Source organism: Paroedura picta, chromosome 2 (genome assembly GCF_049243985.1).
Source record: "Paroedura picta isolate Pp20150507F chromosome 2, Ppicta_v3.0, whole genome shotgun sequence".
Taxonomy (NCBI): Eukaryota; Metazoa; Chordata; class Lepidosauria; order Squamata; family Gekkonidae; genus Paroedura; species Paroedura picta.
Window position 1 is genome coordinate 46,742,482 of NC_135370.1, and position 20,788 is coordinate 46,763,269.

Genomic DNA, 20,788 nt, shown 5'->3' on the forward strand with positions numbered 1-20,788 from the left:
CATATATGCTCCTATGTCTCATGTATGCATCATGCTCAGATAATTAGGGCACACAATTAGACCACAACAGAGATCCATTGCTTGGAAAAATAAATCACATTCCCTCACACTAATCAAAGCAGGATTTTAGATACATTTGGGCTACACCTATTCATACCACTCAAGCCCCACTTCCTCCCAGCATCCAAGCAATTATGTCACAAAGTGTTTCCCACCTAAGCCTTACAAGCTAGAATTTTGATCCATTCCCCTTGGGAATGCAAAGAGCCTTTGGGCTTGTAAATAATTAAGTGGTAGCTTTTGGGAACACCTTTCTGCTTTCAACATACTCTCATATGCCAGCAAAACAAGGTTTCACAGATCAGTTCTATTTTCTCAGCGGCAGCATGCGGTAGACCTTGTGTAGTTGCTAAACAAGATCATATTGCTTGTGAAGCGAGACATGGCCATCTGCCTCTGCTCTAGCCTGGCAACCGTGCCTAACCCGCCAGTTCCTTTACCATAAGAGTGCTTTTCACACAAGACGATTTGCAGCCTCTCTCCTGTGCCTTTGTTCACATAGAATGTAAGAGAAGGGGAGGCAAACTTTTAAACAGCATGCGTATTCAGGGACTGCTGGTTTTACATTTGAATTGAAGGCCTGTAGAAAGCAAACAACAACAACAAAAATGATAATACTGGTGAAAAATATGCTACCACTGAAGATCCTATGGGATGCCACACATAAAAGACTGCCTCAGGTTGCACTGAGACTGCAACTTAACTATTCATACACTTAAGCGGTTGTGTACATACCAAACTTTCTCAACGAGGGTTTTGTGAAATCTTGGTGTTTCTTTATGGCCCCTGGAAGGGTTTCCCAAAAGAGTGGAAGTTCATTTTTTAATGTATTTCTTAAATATTTACTGGGTGATATGACCATATATGGTCATGTCAACCCATTTCCACCCCCTCCCAAAATGGCCAGTGATGAGTCTGGAGGGGGTGGGAAGGGGGGCCAGATAGGTGCGATCACAGCTATGCTTCCCAACCACATTATGCACAATCATGCCACTTCTGGGGTTCTGCAAAGCCTGGAGAATGTTTCAGGGGTTTCTCAATGGTCAAAAAATTGAGAAAGGTATACACTATGGCATTTGGAATCAGACTATACAATTGCAGTGGAGGAGGGAATCAGCCACTACTGCAATTTAACTACCTGAAAATAACCATAAGTCATCAGAAACAGCATGAAGTGTCATTTGATTGCCACTGGTATAATTTGGGTTTAATCATCATATGCATAAATTATCATACTAAATCTGACAGATTAAAACGTTTAACGTAGTTTCTCAAAATGAAATTTGAGGAACCACATTATTCTTTATTCTTTTCTGAGAGAGAGAGAATTTATACTCCACTTTTCACTACCCAAAGGAGTCACAAAGTAGCTTACAAACACGTTTCCCTTAATCTATAACCATGAGCATCTAAATAAACGGAGTAAGGGGTCGTGGGAGGAGTTTGGTGTTAAAGGTTATGGGCCAATCAAGTTCATCATTGGCGCCAGTACACTTCTGATTGTCCATCCACCCACTGGCTGCCCAATCAGATTAGAATTCCCACTGCATCTTCCCACAATTTTGCCACTTCTTCACAGTCTCTCCTGAGATGACTGAGCAGCCAGAGGTGCATGGGGGGCTTCATCTTTGCTCTCCTGAGGCAATGGAAACCAGCCTGTATCTCCTCTCAAGGAAGCACCTGCCCCATCACCATCCCCACTGGCATCTTCCCCCTCTTATGGAACATGGGGCACAGCAGCCACTCAGCCGTCCCTCCCGCCTGACATGGAGGCTGCCAGCATGTGCCTACACACCACCTCCCCATAACTCTGAGGCATGCCTGCAGGCTGAGAAAAGCCCGATCACCTCGGCCTAAACTGCAAACAGAGTGGAAGGCCGGGGGGGGGGGGAATGCCAGGGAGAGGTGAGGGCCCCCAGCTCCAGTCTAAAGAGTTCCCCTAGAGAAAATGGATGTTTTGAAGGGGGAACACTCTGGTACTGTAATTGGGGATGCCAGTCTCCAAGTGGAACTTGGGGATCCCCTAGAACTACAGCTTGTGAGTAAAGAGATACGTTCCCCAAGACAAAATGGATATTTTGAAGGGGGAACTCTCTGGTATTGTAATTGGGGATGCCAGTCTCCAGGTGGGACCTGGGGATCCCCTAGAATTACAGCTCCAGACTAAAGAGATCAGTTCCCCTAGAGAAAATGGATGTTTTCAAGGAGGATCATGCACTCACATGTGCGTCTACCCTCTCCCACCCCCAGGCTCTAGAGCCGATTGTAATCCTGGATACAATAGGCTTTACCCCTAGTCTCCCCACAACCGACACCCTGTGGGGTAGACGGGGCTGAAAAAGCTCTAACAAACTGCTTTGTAAGAACAACCCTAAGAACTGTGAGGAGCCCAAGGTCACCCAGGTGGCAGCATATAGAGGAGTAGACAATCAAACTGGCTTCACCAGATTAGAGACCACCATTCTTAACCAGTACATCACACTGACTCTTAAAAGTCCTCCACCAGGCAGGTTTAAGCTTTATAATACAGGCCTGGTTGAGGCCAGGGCGGGTTAGATCTAGGCCCCTCGTTGGCTAGCCAGGTCATGAGGCACCACTGAAATTGCCCCCAAAGCACTGTAACATCATAGGGTCTGTTGTATCGGGGGATGGATTTTTATATGAATTTTATTATTGTTTTAGGGGTTTTTAAATGTGTATTTATAATTGTAACCCACCATGAACCATGTTATGGGAGTGTTGGGATTGAAATAAAATAATAAATAAATAAACATCTAAATTATAGTCATGATACATGGAATTTTAATTGACTAAAATGTTATGTAAGCTCCTTTCAAAACAGTGTTGCCTAGAACTGTGTATTTTGTATTTTGATAGCTAATTTTTAAATGCTGAGAATTGATGAAATTCACCTCCATGTTATTCTTTCATGAAGTTTTCCTTTCCTCAATGAATTTGTCCTTAAAATATCCATTCAGAAGGATATTTAACATGAATTATATCTGACATGAATGCACCTGTAGAAAAAAAAGAGTCAGGTTTTGTAGAGGGGGAAAAATCAGAAATTGTTGCATGACAGAAAGCATTTTAAAAATAAAAGTTATCTAAAACTGCCATAAGGACCTGATTGGGCCTTTAGCGTCCTTATCCCCCTTTTCAAGTGCTTAAATAGCTGGGGAGGGTACACAGGTGTTTTAGCACATGCTATACCATAGGCTTTGCCCATGAGGCTGGGAGTTCAATCCTAGCAGCCGGCTCAAGGTTGACTCAGCCTTCCATCCTTCCGAGGTCGGTAAAATGAGTACCCAGCTTGCTGGGGGGTAAATGGTAATGACTGGGGAAGGCACTGGCAAACCGCACCGTATTGAGTCTGCCATGAAAACGCTAGAGGGCGTCACCCCAAGGGTCAGACATGACCCGGTGCTTGCACAGGGGATACCTTTACCTATACCATAAGTGAGGAACAAGAACAACTCAACCTGATGCACTAAGGGCTTACAACTCAAAAACACAAAGAATTAAGTGCTTGTCAATGTATGGCTAGTTGTAAACAGGTGGTTCTTATTTTGTTTCTGTGCTTCAACATATGGGTGCTTTACCCTTGAATTTTGTACTTGTAAAACAAGTATCTGCAGTCTCTACAAGAGCAGAAAAAACTGAGGGGGAGGAGTGAGAACAAAAAGTAAAACCATCTTGGAGAAGTCTCCTATAGATCAGGGTTTGCAAAATCCATCTTAATAAGGTTTCACAATTATCCAGAGTTTGAAAGAATTAACCATTTCTTTGTAACTGTATTCAACACGTTGGTCAGTTGTCACACGGTCTGTTGCTCTACAAGCAGTTTCAGTGTCATCCTATGCAGAATTACACCCTTCTAAATAACTATGCATTGGATGGTGCTACCATTTTCTACTGAGTTCAAGCAGCCTGCTGACAAGTCTACAGTCCTAAGCATATTTCCTTCATAGCAAGTAGAAGTCAATCAATGAAACTCATCATGTAAACATAGGTTAAGATTTGAAATGAGATAGACAGCTATTGGGGTGTTTTTAGATATAGTAGTGACTATATACAACAAGAGCTATGCATACTGCATTACTTTTTCCCTGGCTGCTGTCCCTTCTCTTCCCTCCTCCCTTTCATCTTCCGTTCTTGGCAAACACTGGATTTCTCTTTATACAGAAAGATATGTCAACTATATTCTAATCTGAAAATAGTAGAATTTGGTGTATTTGGATCCCTTCCTACTCCATAATTGTAATGACAAAGTTACATAAAAGACTAGAAAAGAGCTTAGGGAACACAGTTAGGTTTGCACCCTAATTTAATGCATTTTTAAACATTTGCCAATATATGTTAGGTAAATTTATCAAATTATTAATATTGTGTACTAATTTTGATGCTGTAACCCAGATTTTATTGTATGACTGAGTTTTCTTATTTGGTCAATGACCGTAATAAAGTGATTGAATGACTGACTGATACATAAAAGACCACATCATGCCTAAGTCCACTCTTCTAAAAAGCCATTTACATTTCAAGGAAGGTCTAACACTTCATGCTCACTATTAAAGTTGAGCAAAGCCAAGGCCCTCTATACAACCTGCCGCATCTTGAAGAACATACAGTGTAGTTAACACAACAAACATTTTACAAAAGCCTGAATGAGACTTGACAGTACCTTCAGGCACCATTAGATACATAAGCACAAAGGAGCCAATTTTTAAAGGAAAGTCACGTCTTTGATCTTGCTATATTCTAATATTAGAAATCACGGTGTTCTGGATAATTCTTGCCAGGCTCTTAAGAATCATTCCTGTATCAGAGTAATTATAAACTGCTGTGAGCCGCCCTTCCCCGAGGGTTAAAACTGAATTATAAATAAATAAACACCCAACAATTTGTCTACTGGACTATATTATTATTAGGGAATCTCTGCCTCCACCTGTTCTTTATTAAAGCATACTTATAACACCTTAAATACTGACTAACATAAAAGAAATATGAAAGCACCAAGAATTCTATATAGATGATTATGAAATAGAGAGAGCATTTCATAAGTCTAATGCATCTTACCCCAAATACATAGAATCACAAGGTGAGGAGCTTCAATTAACTGTAATCAGGCTCATATTCATGGCTAATTAGCTAACTTCAAAACCATAAAAACTTACCTAGAAAGATATATATATATATATATATATCCGTAAAATTATATTAATGATTTGTTCATTTTATAACTTTTAATCATAACATTTAATAGCAGAAATAATTATTACAGCGCTCTCATATATAAGTTTATTAGTTGGCGGCTGACAGGACGCCTCACCTGTCCTTGGCTGACATTGTCAGAAACTCCTCACACCCGGGCATAAAAGACAACTATATATTTCTAATACCTACTGGTATAACCAGACTATTTCAAGCCTACTGCAAAGCCAAATTCTTAGGAAGCTCCTCAATTCTTTGACCTCCTCTGAGGATATTCTGTTATAGGGGGGCCTTTATTCTTTGTTCAGTATGACCAGATAGCCATCCAGACTAACCGTGGCCTGACTGAGAGGTAACATTATTCTGCCCGTCAAACTGCACCCTCATACGCCTTACCAACTCCATGATAATGAGCATGGAGCATTTGCATTCTTCTTAAAGCATATCATGTAGCATGCAGACAGATACCACTGTGCTGATACACCCAGAGCAATGAATATGCACAGCTTCATCACACAGGCCTATGCTTTGCTCCTGGTACAGATTTCAGCATTCTGACCGTTTATGCACTGGGAACTTCAATGCCCCAGCTCCCGTGCAGGAGCAGAAATACGGGCCAGATGAGGTGCACCAGGCCAAATGCTCCCCCATGTGGGTGCAGGAAGAGGTGGGACAATCTGCCATGAATAAGACTCCAGCCTGCAGCCCGGCATGAAACCTCCCGTGCATAAACGGTCTCTGAAAAGCTTGACCTCCCATCTGTTCCCCACAACTTCATGCTGTGAAAGTAGAGTTCCAAACCTGTTTTAGCTTAAAATTGATGGAGAGAAAATCATTGAGCAATTGGGAGGAGGCACACCAGGGGTCTCAAGCCATTGACTGTTTGTTTTGTCCTCTTGGGGTTTCTTCTAAGGTTTTAGTTCGTAAAACCTAGTTTTGTGACTTATGGCTGCCATAATTTTTGTGGAGTTTTGTTGTTGTTTGGGCCTGGTAGTAGGGGAAGCCTTGAACCTTCCTTCTGCTGTGGTTTGTGGCTCTGGTTCTTTGGTTTAAAGTTTGGCTAACTGATTCATTTTTGGCTCTTGTTTGGGGGGGGGTCCTGCTTTTCTTTTTAAAAATCTATTATTTTACCTGGATTTTCTCTCTCACTGTCCTTCAATGCCCCCTTTCTCTGTTTCTTTCAGAGTGAGGCTTTAATGTTTGTTTCCTCTACTTCTCCCCTCTTTTTGTGTGTGTGTGCATGCATACGCGTGTACACACAGACACACACGTGGTAGGGACTTTTGGTTTGCGTTCTTCTTGCTTTCTATCTTAAGTCCTTTTTCATGCCTCCCCCCTAGTAGTTGTACCCTCCTGTATTTTTTCCTTTAAATTTCTAAAGAAGAGTTGTTTTTTATACACTGCTTTTCACTAGTCTACTCTTTACCTTTACACTGCTTTTCACTACTCTAAAGAGTCTCAAAGCAGCTTACCTTCCCTTCCGCTCCCCACAACAAGAACTCTGTGATGTAGATAGTGCTGAAAGAGCTCTGGCAGGGCTGCTCTGTAAGAACAGCACTATCAGAGCTGTGACTAGCTCAAGTTCACCCAGCTGGCTACATGCTGAGAGCAGGGAATCAAACCTTGACAGATTAGTAGCTGCTGCTCTTAACCACTACACCAAGTTGGCTCTAGAAGATTGATTTTTTGCAAGGGGGTATGTGTGCTTAGATTCACTGTTCTGTCATTGTTCCAAATACGTGCTTTTGTTTTCAAGGGCTATTAAATACAATACTTAGATGCTGCTAAATAGGCTTTTAGTGATAAGGGTCTGTTTTAGGAACTGTTTAACTTTTAAACACTTTTAATTAAATTTTAGCATAGAGCTTTAGTTCCTCCCTAACTAGCCCAGTGCTAGACGGATATTAGAAGAGTCAAGTTTGTGTGTTTTCAAAACAGTGGTATAATAGCCTAGATTAACTTTTTAAGAAGCAGCATGCAGCATTCTGAGCTTCAGTGTAGGCAGGCCCTTGTAGAAAAAATTCCCTTTAGCTTCTCCTGTATTTTTTCAAGGTTCAAGAAGGAGCATCGGCATTTCCATAAAGGAAATCAGGCTTGTTCCAATAAAATCTAGTCAGGAGAAGTTCAATAAAGAGCCTTAAACTTCTTTAGAGGTTTGTTATTCCATCTCAAGGATAGTTTATTAAATCATGCATTTCAGTATAGGAAGTTACTACTTCTAAAAAACTAAAACAAACCCCAAAACAAAAGAAAAAACTGAAACAAGGGTAGCTTAGGCTACTTCGAAAGACTAAACCCTTGTTTTGGGGTGGGAGGGTTCATAAAAAGGCATCAGACTCTGTTAGGTTCAGGTTGCAGTACAAGTACTTAAATGCATAGCACCTTCTGCACAAGTACCACTTAGGAAGAGCTTAGCTTGGGGTAATAGAAATTGGCAGGAAGGGAACCTAGATGGGCTCTGAGGGCAAGGCTAAGAATAGAGGGGTGTCTGAGAGGAGGAGGGGAAGGGCTGTGGCTTTCTCCCCACCTGTGCAGAGTGGCCTTCTACCACTCTGAGACTCAGCAACAGAAGGGGCTGCCTGAGCTGTCTTTTGGGGTGAGCTTTTGGGGTGAGTGTTCTGGCTTTAGAACTCAACCCAAGACCCCCTCGAGGCAGCAGGAGAATTCAGGGGAGAGGCTCAATGCCCCTGCTCTGGTTCCTCAAAAGACCAGCAGGCCTTCTGAGGAGGATAAGAAGGGGAAACTGGAGGTGCAAGAACACGATGCATCTGTAAGTGCTGCCATCATAACCCCTTCTCCCCTCAGGCATCTCTTCCACGCTCCCCCCCCACCACCACCAAACACAGTGTGCCTTCCCTGAGCAGCTCACAGGAAATGGCTCCAGGGTGCCTGCAGCGAATGGGCAGCGTGGGTGCCTGAAACCTCCGAAGTCTGGAAGCACTTCTAGCTTTGCACAGTGACAGCTGCGTGGGGCCACAATTAGTCCAGGAAGAGACCACAGCCATCTCTCAACTACTAGCTTGTGGACTCATCTGAAGAAGCACCACCACTGAAAAAAATTAGGGGCTTTTTGCACGGCTTCAAAATCGCACAATGGTTGCCAATTGGAAACGCTATTGATTTGCCATAACGCACGACGTCGTAGACAATCTGCAACACTCCTGAAACCGATCAGCAAAAAGCGCTTCGTTGTAGCGCTTTCAGGGGAATCCCAAAAAGTGGATTCACCCTCCGGAAAGCGCTACACTCTTGCAAACAATCTGCAACACTAGCGATAAAGACCTGTGCGTTAACATTGTTGCGGTTTCTTCAAAGTCCCTCCTCCTGAGCCTGTCCTCCAAACTTCCGGCGAAGCAATCGCCATTTTTTTTTCTCCGAGCGAGCGGGGATAAACGCACCAGCGAGCCTCTTTCTGTTTAGAGGCTTCCCTGGCTTCAGTCCTTCACCTTTAGTCACTAAGCACAAACCACATAAAAGCCCGTTTGCTGAAATAAAGTCCCTTTATTTTTTACACATTAATTCAGCCGAAAATCGGGCCCGTGAGAGGGGGGGGATTTTTTTTTATCACTCGAGGCAGCGTGGCAACGATCATACGATCAAACGACAGCTCACATTAGGCAGCTGGATGGGTCTCTCCGTTGCAACGAATCTACCCAGATTCGTTGCTATGGGTCTGTTTTTTTTTTTTTTTAAACCTTTCTTAAAGGGAAAGGGGCTGTTTGGGAGCATGCTAACGGCTGCCCATTGGCTGCTTGACGGCCAGGGGCGGGACGAGCTTGGCAATAGCGCTTCCTTTTCTGCCGAGACCGGAAGCTGTGGGAAACGCTACAAAACACAACTGGATTCCACTACAAAGGCAGGTATGCATAACGACGAATTCCACTATTTTAAATGGCGATTTTTCATTCAGTGACCAATTTGCAACAAAGATCCCGGTGCGTAAAGCCCCTTAGGATTCCCAAATATTACAGGATCCAAATTTTAAAAAAAAACAGTATTGGGATTTGAAAGCATCAGGAAATGCCAGTATTTTATGGGTCCATTATACCCAAATCCAGGAGAATTCTTTGTTTTCCCTTGCACACCCCTCTTCTCATTTTATTCAAAACGGATTACTCCCAGAAAAGTGTTCATAGGACTGCAGACTAAGGTTTTTAAGGGTTTTTTTTAAATTCAGGAACTCAACTTGTCTGCAAATTTACCCAGACCTGGATTTTTCAATGATTGTATAAAGCCCCACTTCAGTTAAGCACAGCGTTCTCTTCTACAGTGCCTGGAATCCCAGTTCATTAATGCAGATCATGTTGCTCAGAATGTAGTAAAGTTCCCTCCAAATCTCATTTTGTTCTCCAAGAGGATTTGAAATGAGCACATGTATAAAGTTTTATAACCACTTCAGGAGATCAGAACTGCAACCACCCTCATGCAATACTGTGCAGCCCTCTTTCCCTTTTAAAAAAACCCAAGAGGGAATTTTGAGGCCTCAAAGGTATGTAGCAGAAGAAAACTATTTAAAAGTGCGAGAGCTTGGAGGAGGGATGTTTCAATCCAGTAAGCTTCTGGCAGTGGAAAAGCTAATCAAGTATTTCAGCTCCTCTTCAAAATCAAACCTCTTTAAGAAAGGAAAGCCTCAGAATGGAAATTCTGATAGCTTAACCACCTCTTATAGACACCTCAACCAACCACAAGAGTTGTCTCTACTGCATGGTCTACCACTACACTACAAGGGTACCCTGGAGACATATCCTTCTCAAGGATTATTGCAGTGTCACCTGGCTGCTTATACCACCTCCCTAGAATAGATCATTCCGGTATGTATAGAAACTGGAATGTTAGTCAGCCACTGTGTCATTCCCAAAGTAACACCCCAAAAAACAGAAATCAGCCTACATAATAACTTTGATCAGGACCACTCAAACAACATATAATAGTGTTTGAGGCAGAACACTTCAACAGTGTTACCACTGTTGCTACCAAACTCTCTCCCTCTCCCCCTCCCCCTCCACATCCTGTTCTGGTGAACTTGAGAGCTCTGGAATTTGCTGCCCATATTTATGATGCTCTATGTAAATGTATTCTTGCACTTTGCCTATAAGTATGAACTGATTACTTCCATTCCATTACTTCATACCTTGATGAAAACTTTGTTGGTCTTAAAGTTGCCACTGGACTCTAAATTAGGTCTGCACAATGTTACGTATTACGTGAATCTGCCTAATACTGAATCAGACACTTGGTCTATCAAAGTCAGTGTCATTTGGTCTGAATGGCAGCAACTCTCCAGGGTTTCAGGCAGGGGTTTTTCATGTCACATACTGCCAGCAAGATCCTTTAACTGGAGATGGAACCTATATGCTAATTTACTGCCATTCACAGACTTTACCAACTGTCTTGGTAAAGTCAAGGTAAGCTCAGTTACTTTTGCATTTTGACTCAAACCAGCCCTTCCTGGTAACTAATTCCACCACACAAACACACCCCCTCTCTCTACCTCTACATAATAATTGAGGAAATTCTGTTTCACTGTACCTGAATAAGTGTGCTTGAACATGAAGGCTTATATACCTTGAATAACATTTTGTTGGTCTTAAAGGTACCGCTGGACTCAAACTTTGTTCTGCTGCTTCAGACTAACATGACAGCCCACCTGATTGCAGACAAACTGTTCTAGCGAGTCCTGGGAACCTGTTGGGACAACCAAGAGCTCCCCCACCTTCTGGCTTCCCATATGGTAGGGTGCTATTGTCTCCAATGCTCTCAGAAGATTGCACTGAGCAAGCCTGAGGGGCCAATACAGACTCTCTCTGATGGTCAGTCTAGGGCAGTCTTGGCAGCAAAAATCAAGCCTGATTCTTCATAATCTAAGCAAGATGCTTCACAATCAATGGCTCTCTCTGGCAGCTCTGCAGCAGGAAGACAGCTGGGCAAGTGGGTTTGCAGATTTCCTGCTCTGCTGCTTGGGGATCACATCTCTCAGAGGTGATCCCATGACTCAAAGGAGATCTCATGGTCTAACACCTCAGCTGCAGATATTGTGATGGCTGAAGCAATAGGCAAAGCAAACATCCTCCGGGAAAATGAGGTCAGAAGAACAAAGGCCAAAAAATACCGAGGATGCACATCTCTTCCACTCAGAGATGGAAAGTACAGTCAATTTCCTGGCTCCAGGGATTGTGGGAAGAGAAAACCAAGAATATCAGTGTGTCCTCCTCAAGAAAGACAGAAAAGAGTAAATTTCAGCAGATAGTTACCCTAATATGACAACCAACCATGATTAAAATTCCCTCTTCTGCATGAATGTCTAACATATAGAAACCTTGCATTACATGGTGAGTTAAAGGAACGATTGTTATTCAGAAGCAGAACGCATCTGAGGCCCACTGGTAGGAGGCAACATCAGTGGAAAGCCTTAGCCTCAATGCCCTGTTGTTGGCTCTCCAGGGCAATTGACCATGGCACAAAACAGAATGTTGGGCTAGATCAGGTTTTCCCAACCAAGGTTTCCTGGATGAGGAGTTCATTAATTTTAATATGTTTTTTTAAAAATTTGTTAAACATTTATTGGTTGATATGAGCATATATGGGCATGTTGAACCAACTCTGCTCCCAAAATGCCTAATGATGGGTCTGAAGGGGGAAGAAAGGGGAGGGCTGTGAGTGGGCGTGTACACATTCACATTTCCTAACCATATTCTGCATGATTGCACTACTTCTGGGGTTTCTTGAAGCCTGAACAATGTTTCAGGGATTACTCAACAGTAAAAGAGTTGAGAAAGGCTGGACTAGATAGATCACTGAGCAGGGTTCTGATCACAGAATTCCATTAAAATTCTTATTTCTTAATAGAAAATGAAAGTGGTAATAGCATCCTTAATCATGTGTGACTTTTAGTATCCTGCAGACACTTCTTACAATATTGTCTCTAGCCATGCACAGCTGTCCATTCTAGACGCTCCAGAATTCCTTTATCAAACACAACTACAGTAGTTCCAAAAGACCCTTTGTTCTGAGATTGCTGTCACAGAACAGTGGACATGATCTAATTATTCCTTCCTCCAACGTTCACCTGAAGGTAGACCTAATCTGTTACCGAAAAGACAAAACAATGAAATCACCGTGTTCCATTTGACTTCATCCTCAAGCATACATGTAATACTTGTAAAATTTCTGGCCTTGCATAGCTACATACCACCCTGGAACATTCACAACACATGCTAATAATCCCAGGAAGAGATACAAGACAAGACATCATCCCATTTGACAGCATAAGGACTATAACTCAAGCCAGTATGAACATCTCACAAATTAATCAACACAAGGGAAAAATCTTACATGGAGTAAAATTATCTCAGGGGACTGAACAGGACTGAAACAGTGCATTGAAGAAAATCTGACATGACATGTGGCCAGACTCTAATTTTCAGCATCATTCAGCTAAAAGGATAGTGATTTCTCTTCCAATTCCTTGCACCCTTCTTTCAAGAACCAGATATTCCATAGTTTACAGTGTATTCAGCTCTCCAATTTTGGTACCCATCTATTTCATAAACACCTACACTGAAAAAAAACCTGTAATAGTTTACTTGAATGACAACAATTTGAGTGACAGCACTAATGGATAGGTGAAAAAAAACGCTGAATTTTAAAAATGAGGTTTAAAGGGACACTTTAGTTATGCATCAGTCAGGACAATTGCTACTTAACAGCTACATTTGAGGGGACAACAACCCAAAAGTTTTCATCTCATGAAATTAGTAGCCAACATGAGGTTCATATACACCCCAAGAAAAAGACTCCCTGGGAGCCTGTAGACAGAATGCTATACGACCCAAGTACTCTTACTATTTGATGAATAGCAAGAGACTGATACAAATTACTCGATTTTGCAAAGGAGAAGAAAAGGTCTCACTATAGTCCCAGAGGCTCACTTAGGGAAAATTCTAATATGTATTTTACTATTCCTCTATCCCTGACCCAGATAGCCCAGGATAGCCTGATCTCATTAGATCCCAGAAGGCTAAACAGGGTTGACCCTGATCAGTGTTTGGATGGGAGACCACCAAAAATACCAGGTCACCAGAGGCCTGCAATGGCAAATCCACCTCTAATCATCTCTTGCATTGAAACCCCCCTGGGACTGCCAATAGTTCGCTGTCACGTGACAGCGGGGGGGGGGGGATGTACATGGAGATTTGAGTACAAGTTACAGAAGCATTCACTTTTCATAGGGGAGGAGAAAAGAAAGGAGACACAGACAATATGATCCTATGAATCCAAAAAGCCACCTGGTGGTGTGGTTAAGAGCAGAAGACTCTAATCTGGAGAACCAGGTTTGATTCCCTACTCCTCCACATGCAGCCAGATACAACAGTATTGTAGTATACCTGCACAGTCTTTGACACTGAAAGAAATTAGTCTCCCAAGTTCAATGGGTCTTAGTTGAAAAAGAACAGTGCATGGTATTGAAATGATATGCTTGTTCGGAGTTAATCACGCTGCAGTCCCAAATGCCCTTGCCTGAAAAGCAGAAGCTCCATCAAGATCTGGGTGTACCTGCAAAGATTAGGTGTACACATTTCTACAAAGTCTCTATGCTGTTTTACAAGGTTGATTCAAGATACAAGGTTAGAGAAAGCCCCAGAAGGATACAAAGGCACCATTTCCAAAGGAAATTCTGTTCCGAACCAGCATTTAGAGACCTTTAGCTATCCCTTCACTAGAAACATGCCTTCCCCCCCCCAAGCTGGGTATTCTCCCTTGATTTAAAAGGTAGAGCCCAGGCACCAGCCTCTAAAATAGGGGGGGGGGGAGGGGAGAGAGTCAAACAAAACCATACAAAAAAAAGAAGAAAAAAAGAATGAATACAAATTCAGACAGTCTCTTTAAAAGGGGAGATCCTCAAGTTTACAAGCCAGAAAGGAATTTTTCCATCAGGAAATTTTGTGCCCAGTTCCAGGTGCATGAAGGTTTGGTGACCGGCTTCAAAAGGGAGGTGAAGTCACTGTACACATGCTCAAGACACTATCTCAGATAGGGTTGAGGGTGCCCCCTAGTCACCAGTGGGGATGGGGGGGTAGGGCTGCCAGCTCCAGGTTGGAAAACTCCTGGATGGCCACTGGGGAGGCCACGGACTTCAGTGGGGTACAGTGCCATGGAGTCCAGCTTCCAAAACATCCATTTTCTGGTGGGGACCTGATCTCTGAAGACCGGAGACCAGACGTGATTCCGGGGAAACCCCGAAGACCACGGGGAAGCCGGGGAATCTGCACTGGTCCCCTTCAAGACACTTCCGGAATCCTTCACTGGAGCAAGCTCCCGCCGCAGAAGGCACGGAAGAATTTGGTCTTCCTCGACCCCCACGACCTATCGCCCCCAAAGCCATCGCCGGGGACCGTGTGGAGCACAGCAGCGTTCAGCTGAGGACAATAATCCTGAGGCTCTCCGCTCCCCCCCCACACACACACCCCTCCCCGGCGCATGCAGTGGCCGGCGGCAAGCGGGGGAAAGACGCCCGTGCCCTCCCGCTGCCACTCCAGCATCATCCCGCTGGCTGCGCCTCCCCACCCCGCCGCGGCCACCCGTCTGGAGCGCAGAGACTTCCCCGGATTCCGCCACCGCCTCCGGTCAGGAAACAGTGAGGCACGTCGACCCAGACGATCCGCCTCGGCAACGGAGCCACCCTCGGGGTGAGGCGCCGCGACTCGCCTGTCCGAAGAGGGATGTGGAAGATGGAAGAAGCGGCGCCCCTTTCCCCGCGCGCAGCTGCCTCGCACACCCGTTGCTCCAGAAACGGCGCGAAAAGTTGCTGCCCGCCGGTCGCTGCGAACGAGCCCCGAAGGCAGCGCAAAGCAAGCGGCGAGCTCCGGCCGCCCCGAAGTTGGCGGCGACCCGCACCCCGCGCCCCGCTCCCGCAGCTCTTTCCCGCCGAGCCGTCGGCGCCTCTCCTGCGCGGCGGCTCACCTGCGAGGGGACAGCCCGCCCTGCGGCTCCGGGGGAAGCCGCTCGGAAGCCCTGGCCGGAGAAAGACACGGGCGGCGCGTTTGGCTGGAGCGCAGGAAAGGTCACGCCTGCCGGGGGAGGCTCCCCCCGGCCGCGGGCAGCGGCTCCTTCATCGCGCACAGCCGCCGCCGCCGCCTCCGGACTGCCTGCGCGAAGGAGACGGGGCGCCCTTCCTCAGCGCGCGAGCATCTCTCGACGGCGGCAGCAGCAGCAATAATAATCATCGGCGGCGGCCGAGCGAGGGAGCGAGCGAGCGAAGCAGCTCCAAGGGCCGCCCCTCGCTCGGGCTCGTCCTATAGCAGCCGCGCGGAGGCCTGGCTCGACCTGGCTCGCAGCCTTGACGTGACGCGACGGGCCCGCCTGCGTACGGAGGCTGGGCCGGCAAATCGGGGGAGCGCGGCAGCCGCATTCGTCGCCGCCTCCCCCTCTCGCCCAGCCGCCTGAGAGAAGACCCGTCCTCTGGCTGCCCGGCCTGTTTACGTAACCGGCCCGCCTTCTCCGCGGCTCTTGTGGCGCCCGGTCAGGTCCCCGGTGGCGGCCGCGCAATGCGTGCCTTCGGCGCTGCGGCGGCTCTGGTCGTGCCAAGTGATGCCACGCGCCTCCTTGCAACGCGGCGCCCTCGCGTAGCGGTCCTGAGGGGTGCGCGCCCTTCTCTTTCTTTTGTCAAGTAATAATAATGCCAATGAGGCAGGATAAGACTCGGCTCTGCAACCGGCAAGGCATGGGCCATTAATCACTAATCTTGACGTTTTTATTCCCTCGACTACGATTTCGAACTGGAGTTAAACCCAAAGGGCTGATAACCTTATAAGCTCCCTTGGTTGTTCTAGCCAGGCTCTTGAATAACCATCTTCATTGTACTGCATGATGCTGTTTAGTCACTGACTGCCAATTTACTCTCACTTTACATATGTAGTCTAGTGATTTCCATTTCATAGTCTGAAGAAGCGTGTGTGCACACATAAGCACACTTTGAATAAAACTTTGATGGTCTTTGTTGGACTCAAAACTTTATTCTGCTGCTTCAGACCAACATGGCTACCCACCAGAATCTTTTAGTGGTGCAACATGTGTTTCCATTGGTACTCTCTTTAGTGGCCACAGTGCCAGAGGTAACACACACTCTTAACTGCATGGTTTGTGTGGATCTCACCATTTGCTGGTGTTTGCTGCCATTCCTCCCATGCCGAACATAGGATTGCAGCCTCAAGTATTTTTTTAATGGACGGTATTTTCACCTCACTTTTCTCTATAAGCTGACAAGTAATTGATGGAGTGAAATCTATTCATTTAAAACCTTTATTAGCCACCATTCTCCCTTATAGCAACTCATGGTGCTTACAATGTAATAAATAATAAAACATAAGAATCACTAGCACAGTTATTCAAAACTGCTAGTAGGCAGAAAAATCAATCAAATTCTGTCATCAATAAAACTGACTTCAGCTGCCACCTAAAGATTGAGCATGGAGCCCAGGTGCATCTCCCTGGCAAGATTGCTCCATAATCAGGGGGCTGCCACTGAAAAGGCCCTCACTTGTGTACCCAACAAATGATTTTGTTGTTGATGATGATAGGATGATCCAGAGGGCCTTTCCCTGTTATCTGATTTTTAGGGAGGATTATTGAGAGTACATGCTCCTACGGATACCCCAGTCCCAAGCCATACAGAGCTTGGGAGCATATTGGAAGCAAGTGTAATTACTTTAGGCCTGGGGTTGCATGGAACTGAAGCCGGCTATCTAGCAGCAACATTCTGCACTAGCTTGTGGCCTCTAAACACTCGCCAAAGGGGGCTCCAAGTACAGCACACTGCATTGCTGTCTAGATGTAACCTCAGCTGTCTCAGTGTCCTATTTTAGATTCCTTCAGCCCTAGTAGCTGTCCGATCAGCCACATGTCCTCTTGACCCATGTCCCTCATGGGTGATGAAAGCTACCAATTGGGAGATTCGGATCCCTTTCTGGGATATCAATCTGTCCCTGGAGTCAGTGAGGTTCCCAGAGAGACACAAGAGGTGGTGGTTAGGCCATTGCTGAAAAAACAAGGGCTGCATCCTTCTGACCCTGCCAGTTACCACCCAGTTTTGCACTTACCGTTCCTAGGTAAGGTGATTGAATGGACGGTGACAGTACAGCTTCAGGGGTTCTTGGAGGAAACATCAGCCCTTGATCCATTCCAATCCGGCTTCTGACCTGGCCATGGGGTGGAGACAGCCCTGTTCACCCTGGCAGATGATCTGGAGAAAACAATACGAACATGACTACATGGGATGATGTTCCCGCTGGATTTTTTTAAAAACGAATGTATCCACAGCACAGGGTCAAGTGTACTCAAAAATTAAAAGCATAAATAACCTATATTCATTTCCTGAATATACAGATAAATTCACTTTTATATAATTTCAAACTCAGTTGTCATATTAGCAAGTTAAAACACAATTAAGGAATCATTGCTCCCATTACTATTCTTTGATATTTGCTGAAAATATAATATTCCATTTATTCATTTTATTACATCTTCTGAACTGCAGAGCTGTGGGTAATCCAAGCTTAGGTACCAATGATAAAGCTCACAGGTTGTCATTTATACATTTGAAAGCTGCAGTTTCTCATTAATTTTTGCATGGGACAATGGTTTTCTCAATACATATTATCCTACTGTTATAATCAGGGATACACTTTTGTTTATGAACGCAGATAACTTATTTTTTTTAATCTCTCTCACACCCTAGAAGGTTGGCGTAACCTTGCATTAAAATGTTTTAATGAAATGCATTCCCCTCGTGTCCCTCACACAAATCTTAGCCCCTTTTTAAAAAGCTAGACAAGACACTCAGTCCACTGTTCTAATACAGTGGCTCAGTACAATGATGAACTACATATTTTTGGCAGGAGTCCAGCTCTTTCAAGACTTTTCCAGGACTCTTAGTGAATTCCATCTAGTTCATGTGATTTATCACAGTTTAATATCTGAGCTATTTTCTTGGGGACCAGCACTGGCTGTATTACCTTTATTGCCTCCAAAGAGCAAATCCAGAGGGGAAAATCCAGTAAAAATGTATGGTGACATTAAAAGATGTTGCGCTTCAATGCTAACCCAGTTTGTCCTTCCAGTGTTTATCACCTCTCCCTCATCCCCATGGATCCTATGCTTTAGTTATTTATTTGGGTAGCCATGAACTGGGCTACAGAGGTGCTATAGTCAGGCAACTTTAAACGTCCAGATTTCAAAAACTGAGACAAAAGTTGATTTAACATCTGTCTCACATGGTTTTCTTTCTGCCTGAGTTACCACAGCTGCAGAAACCAGCTTCTGTGGTAAATACTTTAAACTCTTTAGCAATAAAGGGTTTCTAAAGCAGGGTTTGCCCCCTGCTGAAATAAAAACATTGCTTGATCTGTGGGACCCCACCAACTACCGTCCTGTCTTGCACCGTGGATTTCTGGCAAAGGTGGTTGAGAGGGTCACCACGGATCCGTTCCTGGCATTCTTGGAGGAAACTTCGGCACTTGATCCATACCAGTCAGGATTCTGCCCTGGCCATGAGGTGGAGACCATGCTGGTCACCTTGATGGACAATGTCTGGTGTCAGCTGGATCAGAGCAGTTCAGCTATCTTCTTGCTATTATATCTGTTGGGCACGTTTCACATGGTTGCCCATGAGTTGTTAGCCCACTGCCTTGCCGGGACTGGGATACAGAGGACAACCATACAGTGGCTGATCTCCTTCCTCCAGAACCAGCCATAGTAGGATGGACATCTGTATGTCTAGTGCAAAGAGTGTTTACCCCACAATGAGGTGTAAGGGGGGTATAAAAGCTATTCATCCATCTACCATGACTAATGCTGAACTGAAAACCGATGCAGTGCAAACTGATCAGCACTGGAGGACCCTTTCTGCACTGGAAACTTTGTTGCCCTGGCTCCCGTGCTAGAACTTTGCTCTGCAGGGCATACAAGGTGCCCCAGGCCAAATGCTCCCCCATGCAGGAGCAGGAAGAAGTGAGGCAACCTGCGCCGGCTCAACCTCCATCCTGCAGACCAATGCAGAGCCTCCGGTGCAGAAAAGGTCAAAGTGAGCTGATGAGTAGGAAAGAGGGATGAAAGTTCCCCTGAAGATACCAGCAGATATACCAGCGTCTGAGAGGCTGAGGCAGAATTAGCATGCTGGAGGAAAGCACACTGAAATGTCAGGCCTATCAGCCCAAAGCAAGAAATGTATAATGGCTGCCACTTAGGGAAGAGCTCACACCCTCGGTCTAGGAGAGAGGATCTCTACCCACAGTGACAGCCATCCAAGAAAACAAAAGTACAAAAGGTGAAAGAAGTCAGATGCCATCCCTGTCCAAAGGACACGGCAAATGTGATTCTACCTATGATGTGATCTACTCTGAGTCTGTCAAGATAGGGTGGAATAAAAGCTCAAATATAAATAAATAAATATAATGCATGAGTACACTAGGAGCCTATGATGAAGTTCTTTTGAGTGAGGGACCTTCTAGTGAATCGGCCCATCAATAGCAGTATTATTTACTCAGATTGGCAGCAGCCTTCTGGGGTCTCAGGAAGGGGCCTTTCACATCACCTACTGTCTGATCCTTTTAACTGCAGATGCCAGGGATTGAATCTAGGACCTTCTGCATGACACTGAGCCAAAGCCCCATGATCTTGGGCAGATGGTATTCATAACATTGCAGCCAGTACTGGTTCCTGTGTGAGGAGGGCAAGTTTTCTGTAAGGCAGAGGAGCTATATGAACAAGGAAGAGCAGAAACCACAACAGCAAGCTTACAGAAAGAACAGCTTTCAGTAGCCTAGTGGGAAGGAGTAAGGCAACAGGGAGAGGGAGCCACTGAGGGCAGAAGGACTGATCACTCTTGCTGGTGCCCCAGTGGAAGGATTCTTAAGAGGACAGGGCTAAACTCCAGTTCTCTCCCACCATGCTTCCGTTCTACCCCAGAATTCCTCTTGAACCACCAGGGCCCACTCCCGATGGCATGAAGGGTCCACTGGGAAGCCACTGCTGGTGAGATAGTGTTGCTAATCTTTGGGTTGTGCCTGTATGGGAGATTTAGTGGTCTTTTCTTTGAGCACAGGGCCTTTCTTGAGATTTAAATCCAGGTGCAGTGCCAATAACGCCAATAAGAACCAGAGATGGGAACGACCCAACCCATGGGTCTCCGCAAACCCACAAAATTGGGTAGTTTGTGGCTTGTGAACCAGGTTCATATGGCCATGTCCTCGATGACCCCGCATGACCACATATGGGTCTTACCCCTCTGTATAGTTCTATGGAGCAAGCAACATATGGGGAGTTGATAGCCTTTGATCTCTAATAGCAGCATTTTGGTTTTTCTTTGTAAAGTACGCTGAATTCTAGGGGATTGATTGGCTGTTTTGACAAAGGCTGTATTTGGTTGTGACACAGATGTAACAGAATTGATTTTTTCTATATATTCCCTGTCATGTAAGAAGATCATAGTCTGAGGAAGAGTGCTTGCACTCGAAAGCTCACA

At 45.1% G+C, this 20,788-nt stretch overlaps 1 protein-coding gene across 4 annotated transcripts in view; it reads right to left on the minus strand.

Annotated features, from left to right (window-relative positions):
• The window catches only part of GALNT13 (polypeptide N-acetylgalactosaminyltransferase 13), a 313,273-nt gene that overhangs the window by 268,094 nt on the left and 24,391 nt on the right, over positions 1 to 20,788 (minus strand). Inside the window, exon 1 of one of the 4 annotated variants that reach the window (XM_077320014.1) lies at positions 15,232 to 15,502. The gene's annotated coding sequence lies outside the window, so the exon portion shown is untranslated. Of the gene's footprint in view, positions 1 to 15,231; positions 15,509 to 17,366; positions 17,510 to 20,788 lie in introns of those variants that run through there. The other 3 variants (XM_077320015.1, XM_077320013.1, XM_077320012.1) reach the window with 3 other exon arrangements.